Source organism: Palaemon carinicauda, chromosome 2 (genome assembly GCF_036898095.1).
Source record: "Palaemon carinicauda isolate YSFRI2023 chromosome 2, ASM3689809v2, whole genome shotgun sequence".
Lineage (NCBI taxonomy): Eukaryota > Metazoa > Arthropoda > Malacostraca > Decapoda > Palaemonidae > Palaemon > Palaemon carinicauda.
Genome location: NC_090726.1, coordinates 108,383,732 through 108,393,284, shown reverse-complemented (window position 1 = coordinate 108,393,284; position 9,553 = coordinate 108,383,732).

The following is a 9,553-nucleotide window of genomic DNA, read 5'->3' as shown; positions in this document are numbered from 1 at the left end:
ACCTTGGGATCAGAGCCCGACTAAACCACTTGGCCACGAAGAAAGATAAAAGTCAATGATAATTATTCTTTACTTATACCTGTCGAATTCAGGTGTTTTGTACTTAGAATTGAAATCAACCCATCTTCACCATCGTAGCTAATTGGTAGTTTGTTACTTGGCATTCAATTGATGATAAATTTTTGCACATTTAGACGTGTTTTTCATATTCAAATAAGCCATATATATTTTTGATACATTAATGTCTGGATTCTCTTAACGACCTCAGGATCAGAGCCCCAGGCCAAATCACAAAAAGACAAGAGCTTGTGTCCGGCCGGGAATCGAACCCTGGTCAGCAAGCTTGTATAGACAGTGACTAAACCACTTGGCCACGAAGAAAGACAAAAGTCAATGATAATTCTTCTGTACTTATATCTGTCGAATTCAGGTGTTTTGTACTTAGAATTGAAATCAACCCATCTTCACCATCGTAGCTAATTGGTAGTTTGTTACTTGGCATTCGATTAAGGGATTAGAGCCCCAATCGAAATCACACAAAGACAAAAGCTTGTGTCCGGCCGGGAATCGAACCCTGGTCAGCAAGCTTGTATAGACAGTGACTAAACCACTTGGCCACGAAGAAAGATAAAAGTCAATGATAATTTTTCTGTACTTAAACCTGTCGAATTCAGGTGTTTTGTACTTAGAATTGAAATCAACCAATCTTCACCATCGTAGCTAATTGGTAGTTTGTTACTTTTCATTCGATTAATGATAAATTTTTGCACATTTAGACGTGTTTTTCATATTCAAATAAGCCATATATATTTTTGATACATTAATGTCTTCACCATCGTAGCTAATTGGTAGTTTGTTAGTTGACATTCGATTAATGATAAATTTTGCACATTTAGACGTATTTTTCATACTCAAATATGCCATATATATTTTTGATACATTAATGTCTGGATTCTCTTAACGACCTCGGGATCAAAGCCCCTGGTGAAATCACACAAAGACAAGAGCTTGTGTCCGGCTGGGAATCGAACCCTGGTCGGAAAGCTTATATAGACAGTGACTAAACCACTTAGCCACGAAAAAAGATAAAAGTCAATGATAATTCTTCTGTACTTATACATGTCGAATTCAGGTGTTTTGTACTTAGAATTGAAATCAACCCATCTTCACCATCGTAGCTAGTTGGTAGTTTGTTACTTGCAATCGATTAATGATAAATTTTGGCACATTTAGTCGTGTTTTTCATATTCAAATAAGCCATATATATTTTTGATACATTAATGTCTAGATTCTCTTAACGACCTCGGGATCAGAGTCCCAGGCGAAATCGCACAAAAACAAGAGCTTGTGTCTGGCCGGGAATTGAACCCTGGTCAGCAGGAATGTATAGACAGTGACTAAACCACTTGGCCACGAAGAAAGATGAAAATCAATGATAATTCTTCTGTAGTCATACCTGTCGAATTCAGGTGTTTTGTACTTAGAATTGAAATCAACCCATCTTCACCATCGTAGCAAAGTGGTAGTTTGTTACTTGGCATTCGATTAATGATAAATTTTTCTCACATTTAGTCGTGTTTTTCATATTCAAATAAGCCATATATATTTTTAATACATTAATATCTGAAATCTCTTAACGACCTCGGGATCAGCGCCCTAGGCGGAATCGCACAAAAACAAGAGCTTGTGTCCGGCCGGGAATCGAACCCTGGTCAGCAAGCTTGTATAGACAGTGACTAAACCACTTGGCCACGAAGAAATATAAAAGTCAATGATAATTCTTCTGTACTCATACCTGTCGAATTCAGGTGTTTTGTACTTAGAATTGAAATCAACCTATTTTCACCATCGTAGCTAATTGGTAGTTTGTTACTTGGCATTCGATTAAGGGATCAGAGCCCCAGGCGAAATCACACAAAGACAAGAGCTTGTGTCCGGCCGGGAATCGAACCCTGGTCAGCAAGCTTGTATAGACAGTGACTAAACCACTTGGCCACGAAGAAAGATAAAAGTCATTGATAATTCTTCTGTACTTATACCTGTCGAATTCAGGTGTTTTGTACTTAGAATTGAAATCAACCCATCTTCACCATCGTAGCTAATTGGTAGTTTGTTACTTGGCATTCGATTAATGATAAATTTTTGCACATTTAGACATGTTTTTCATATTCAAATAAGCCATATATATTTTTGATACATTTATGACTGGATTCTCTTAACGATCCCGGGATCAGAGCCCCTGGCGAAATCACACAAAGACAAGAGCTTGTGTCCGGCCGGGAATCGAACCCTGGTCAGCAAGGTTGTATACCCAGTGACTAAACCACTTGGCCACGAAGAAATATAAAAGTCAATGATAATTCTTCTGTACTTATACCTGTCGAATTCAGGTGTTTTGTACTTAGAATTGAAATCAACCCATCTTCACCATCGTAGCTAATTGGTAGTTTGTTACTTGACATTCGATTAATGATAAATTTTTGCACATTTAGACGTATTTTTCATATTCAAATAAGCCATATATATTTTTGATACATTAATGTCTCGATTCTCTTAACGACCTCGGGATCAGAGCCCAAGGCGAAATCACACAAAGATAAGAGCTTGTATCTGGTTGGGAATCGAACCCTGGTCAGCAAGCTTATATAGACAGTGACTAAACCACTTGGCCACGAAGAAAGATAAAAGTCAATGATAATTCTTCTGTACTTATACCTGTCGAATTCAGGTGTTTTGTACTTAGAATTTAAATCAACCCATCTTCACCATCGTAGCTAATTGGTAGTTTGTTACTTGGCATTCAATTAATGATAAATTTTTGCAAATTTAGTCGTGTTTTTCATATTCAAATAAGCCATATATATTTTTGATACATTAATGTCTGGATTCTCTTAACAACCTCGGGATCAGAGCCCCAGGCGAAATCACACAAAGACAAGAGCTTGTGTCCGGCTGGGAATCGAACCCTAGTCAGCAAGCTTGTATAGACAGTGACTAAACCACTTGGCCACGAAGAAAGATAAAAGTCAATGATAATTCTTCTGTACTTATACCTGTCGAATTCAGGTGTTTTGTATTTAGAATTGAAATCAACCCATCTTCACCATCGTAGCTAATTAGTAGTTTGTTACTTGACATTCGATTAATGATAAATTTTTGCACATTTAGACGTATATTTCATATTCAAATAAGCCATATATATTTTTGATACATTAATGTCTGGATTCTCTTAACAACCTCGGGATCAGAGCCCCAGGCGAAATCACACAAAGACAAGAGCTTGTGTTCGGCTGGGAATCAAACCCTGGTCGGAAAGCTTGTATAGACAGTGACTAAACCACTTGGCCACGAAAAAAGATAAAAGTCAATGATAATTCTTCTGTACTTATATATGTCGAATTCAGGTGTTTTGTAATTAGAATTGAAATCAACCCATCTTCACCATCGTAGCTAATTGGTAGTTTGTTACTTGGCAGTCGATTAATGATAAATTTTTACAAATTTAGTCGTGTTTTCCATATTCAAAGAAGCCATATATATTTTTGATACATTAATGTCTGGATTCTCTTAACGACCTCGAGATCAGAGCCCCAGGCGAAATCACACAAAGACAAGAGCTTGTGTCCGGCCGGGAATCGAACCCTGGTCAGCAAGCTTGTATAGACAGTGACTAAACCACTTGGCCACGAAGAAAGATAAAAGTCAATGATAATTCTTCTGTACTTATACCTGTCGAATTCAGGTGTTTGTACTTAGAATTGAAATCAACCCATCTTCACCATCGTAGCTAATTGGTAGTTTGTTACTTGGCATTCGATTAAGGGATCAGAGCCCCAGGCGAAATCACACAAAGCCATGAGCTTTTGTCCGGCCGGGAATCGAACCCTGGTCAGCAAGCTTGTATAGACAGTGAGTGAACCACTTGGCCACGAAGAAAGATAAAAGTCAATGATAATTCTTCTGCACTTATACCTGTCGAATTCAGGTGTTTTGTACTTACAATTGAAATCAACCCATCTTCACCATCGTAGCTAATTGGTAGTTTGTTACTTGGCATTCGATTAATGATAAATTTTTGCACATTTAGACGTGTTTTTCATATTTAAATAAGCCATATATATTTTTGATACATTAATGTCTGGATTCTCTTAACGACCTCGGGATCAGAGCCCCAGGCGAAATCACACAAAGACAAGAGCTTGTGTCCGGCCGGGAATCGAACCCTGGTCAGCAAGCTTGTATAGACAGTGACTAAACCACTTGGCCACGAAGAAAGATAAAAGTCAATGATAATTCTTCTGTACTTATATCTGTCGAATTCAGGTGTTTTGTACTTAGAATTGAAATCAACCCATCTTCACCATCGTAGCTAATTGGTAGTTTGTTACTTGGCATTCGATTAATGATATATTTTTGCACATTTAGACGTGTTTTTCATATTCAAATAAGCCATATATATTTTTGATACATTAATATCTGGATTCTCTTAACGACCTCGGGATCTGAGCCCCAGGCGAAATCACACAAAGACAAGAGCTTGTGTCCGGCCGGGAATTGAACCCTGGTCAGCAAGCTTGTATAGACAGTGACTAAACCACTTGGCCACGAAGAAAGATAAAAGTCAATGATAATTTTTCTGTACTTATACCTGTCGAATTCAGGTGTTTGTACTTAGAATTGAAATTGTGGCGGGATGTTGCAAGGACAACCCCCACACCCTTGAATCACACTTTCTGACAATGGTCTCCTCAACACATACTTTCCCCTTACGGTATCTAAAACTGGACTCTTAGACAAAAGGACACAAAAAACAAAACATAACCTTAAAACTATATATTTCTTACAAACTATAATAAATCCAACCTAAATCAACAGCATCAAAAACTTACACTAAATATACTATAAATACCATTCAAATAAACGCAAAAAAAATCCTAACAAACTTAAATTACACCGCACACCAACACCAAAAATAAATATATATATGAATTATCTTGTATAAATATTATTATGGGACACCAACACTGTCGCCACACATAAGCCGGACTGTCTTTACGGCACACTAACACAACTCTGTGTTTAACAGTTTACTGGGTGGCAATTTGCCACAACTACTTCCCTGATTGGGGTCGTGGTTAGCATTATCACCACCATCATCATCATCATCATCATCAACATCATCAACAGCAATCTGGATTTGATTCGGTCCGGGTCATCAACAATTGTACAAATCAGAGTGGTCGTATCAAATTCCTTATTACAAGCCAATTCGTCAACAATCAATTAATCCACTTTCAAAAATCGCTCTCCAAAGGAGGAATCACGGCCTGCCAAAATAAAAAAGAAAAACACTTACGAACACTCCTAACTAACTTAACTATCGCACTATAATCAAAGATAAATAATAAACTGTTCCTATCATTCACGATCACGACAACCAAAGATAAACAAAACTGTACTTACTTAGAAAATCAAAAAAACACTTCCACGCTGGTCGAAAAATATATATAATCCAGCGTTCACACAACTGCCTTAAGCTGCAGTCAAATGAAAAAAGCATTCGCTTCGAAACATTCACCACTGTCGTAACCTAACTAAAAACATAAACAAACAATCTCATTGGTTCCAACAGTCTTTCCCACTACAAACAATCATTCGCTAACTACCACTTGTTCTTCAGCGCGCACCGCGGACACACAAACACAAAAACACACACACAAACACACAAACACACATACACACACAGAAACACACACACACACACACACACACACACACACTCTCGCGTGATTTAGCAAAACTAAAGCAAATTAAATTCTCTCTCTCTCTCTCTCTCTCTCTCTCTCTCTCTCTCTCTCTCTCTCTCTCTCTCTCTCTCTCTCTCTCTCTCAGGATTTGGCAAAACCAAAAATTAAAAATAAAACAAAAATAAATCCTCCACAAAATCAACCACTCTTCACCATCGTAGCTAATTGGTAGTTTGTTACTTGGCATTCGATTAAGGGATCAGAGCCCCAGGCGAAATCACACAAAGACAAGAGCTTGTGTCCGGCCAGGAATCGAACCCTGGTCAGCAAGCTTGTATAGACAATGACTAAACCACTTGGCCACGAAGAAAGATAAAAGTCAATGATAATTCTTCTGTACTTATACCTGTCGAATTCAGGTGTTTTGTACTTAGAAGTGAAATCAACCTATCTTCACCATCGTAGCTAATTGGTAGTTTGTTACTTGGCATTCGATTAATGATAAATTTTTACACATTTAGACGTGTTTTTCATATTCAAATAAGCCATATATATATTTTTGATACATTAATGTCTGGATTCTCTTAACGACCTCGGGATCAGAGCCCCAGGCGAAATCATACAAAGACAAGAGCTTGTGTCCGGCCGGGAATCGAACCCTGGTCAGCAAGCTTGTATAGACAGTGACTAAACCACTTGGCCACGAAGAAAGATAAAAGTCAATTATAATTCTTCTGTACTTATACCTGTCGAATTCAGGTGTTTTGTACTTAGAATTGAAATCAACACATCTTTACCATCGTAGCTAATTGGTAGTTTGTTACTTGGCATTCGATTAATGATAATTTTTTGCACATTTAGACGTGTTTTTCATATTCAAATAAGCCATATATATTTTTGATACATTAATGTCTGGATTCTCTTAACGACCTCGGGATCTGAGCCCAAGGCGAAATCACACAAAGACAAGAGCTTGTGTCCGGCCGGGAATCGAACCCTGGTCAGCAAGCTTGTATAGACAGTGACTAAACCACTTGGCCACGAAGAAAGATAAAAGTCAATGATAATTCTTCTGTACTTATACCTGTCGAATTCAGGTGTTTTGTACTTAGAATTGAAATCAACCCATCTTCACCATCGTAGCTAATTGGTAGTTTGTTACTTGACATTCAATTAATGATAAATTTTTGCACATTTAGACGTGTTTTTCATATTCAAATAAGCCATATATATTTTTGATACATTAATGTCTGGATTCTCTTAACGACCTCGGGTTCTGAGCCCCAGGCGAAATCACACAAAGACAAGAGCTTGTGTCCGGCCGGGAATCGAACCCTGGTCAGCAAGCTTGTAAAGACAGTGACTAAACCACTTGGCCACGAAGAAAAATAAAAGTCAATGATAATTCTTCTGTACTTATACCTGTCAAATTCAGGTGTTTTGTACTTAGAATTGAAATCAACCCATCTTCACCATCGTAGCTAATTGGTAGTTTGTTACTTGGCATTCGATTAATGATAAATTTTTGCACATTTAGACGTGTTTTTCATATTCAAATAAGCCTTATATATTTTTTTATACATTAATATCTGGATTCTCTTAACGACCTCGAGATCAGAGCCCCAGGCAAAATCACACAAAGACAAGAGCTTGTGTCCGGCCGGGAATCGAACCCTGGTCAGCAAGCTTGTATAGACAGTAACTAAACCACTTGGCCACGAAGAAAGATAAAAGTCAATGATAATTCTTCTGTACTTATACCTATCAAATTCAGGTGTTTTGTACTTAGAATTGAAATCAACCCATCTTCAACATTGTAGCTGATTGGTAGTTTGTTACTTGGCATTCGATTAATGATAAATTTTTGCACATTTAGACGTGTTTTTCATATTCAAATAAGCCATATATATTTTTGATACATTAATGTCTCGATTCTCTTAACGACCTCGGGATCAGAGCCTCAGGCGAAATCACACAAAGACAAGAGGTTGTGTCCAGCCGGGAATCGAACCCTGGTCAGCAAGCTTGTATAGACAGTGACTAAACCACTTGGCCACAAAGAAAGATAAAAGTCAATGATAATTCTTCTGTACTTATACCTGTCGAATTCAGGTGTTTTGTACTTAGAATTGAAATCAACCCATCTTCACCATCGTAGCTAATTGGTAGTTTGTTACTTGGCATTCGATTAATGATAAATTTTTGCACATTTAGACGTGTTTTTCATATTCAAATAAGCCATATATATTTTTGAGGCATTAATGTCTGGATTCTCTTAACGACCTCGAGACCAGAGCCCCAGGCAAAAGCACACAAAGACAAGATCTTGTGTCCGGCCGGGAATCGAACCCTGGTCAGCAAGCTTGTTTAGACAGTGACTAAAGCACTTGGCCACGAAGAAAGATAAAAGTCAATGATAATTCTTCTGTACTTATACCTGTCGAATTCAGGTGTTTTGTAATTAGAATTGAAATCAACCCATTTTCACCATCGTATCTAATTGGTAGTTTGTTACTTGGCATTCGATTAATGATAAATTTTTGCACATTTAGACGTGTTTTTCATATCCAAATAAGCCATATATATTTTTGATACATTAATGTCTGGATTCTCTTAACGATCTCGGGATCTGAGCCCCAGGCGAAATCACACAAAGACAAGAGCTTGTGTCCGGCCGGGAATCGAACCCTGGTCAGCAAGCTTGTATAGACAGTGACTAAACCACTTGGCCACGAAGAAAGATAAAAGTCAATGATAATTCTTCTGTACTTATACCTGTCGAATTCAGGTGTTTTGTACTTAGAATTGAAATCAAACCATCTTCACCATTGTAGCTAATTGGTAGTTTGTTACTTGGCATTCGATTAATGATAAATTTTTGCACATTTAGACGTGTTTTTCTTATTCAAATATGTCATATATATTTTTGATACATTAATGTCTGGATTCTCTTAACGACCTCGGGATCAGAGCCCCAGGCGAAATCACACAAAGACAAGAGTTTGTGTCCGGCTGGGAGTCGAACCCTTGTCAGCAAGCTTGTAGAGACAGTGACTAAACCACTTGGCCACGAAAAAAGATAAAAGTCAATGATTATTCTTCTGTACTTATACCTATCGAATTCAGGTGTTTTGTACTTAGAATTGAAATCAACCCATCTTCACCATCGTAGCTAATTGGTAGTTTCTTACTTGGCATTCGATTAATGATAATTTTTGCACATTTAGACGTGTTTTTCATATTCAAATAAGCCATATATATTTTTGATACATTAATAACTGGATTCTCTTAACGACCTCGGGATCAGAGCCCCAGGCGAAATCACACAAAGACAAGAGCTTGTGTACGATCGGGAATCGAACCCTGGTCAGCAAGCTTGTATAGACAGTGACTAAACCACTTGGCCACGAAGAAAGATAATAGTCAATGATACTTCTTCTCTACTCATACATGTCGAATTCAGGTGTTTTGTACTTAGAATTGAAATCAACCCATCTTCACCATCGTAGCTAATTGGAAGTTTGTTACTTGGTATTCGATTAAGGGATCAGAGCCCCAAGCGAAATCACACAAGGACAAGAGCTTGTGTCCGGCCGGGAATCGAACCCTGGTCAGCAAGCTTGTATAGACAGTGACTAAACCACTTGGCCACGAAGAAAGATAAAAGTCAATGATAATTCTTCTGTACTTATACCTGTCGAATTCAGGTGTTTTGTACTTAGAATTGAAATCAACCCATCTCCACCATCGTAGCTAATTGTGAGTTTGTTACTTGGCATTCGATTAATGATAAATTTTTTCACATT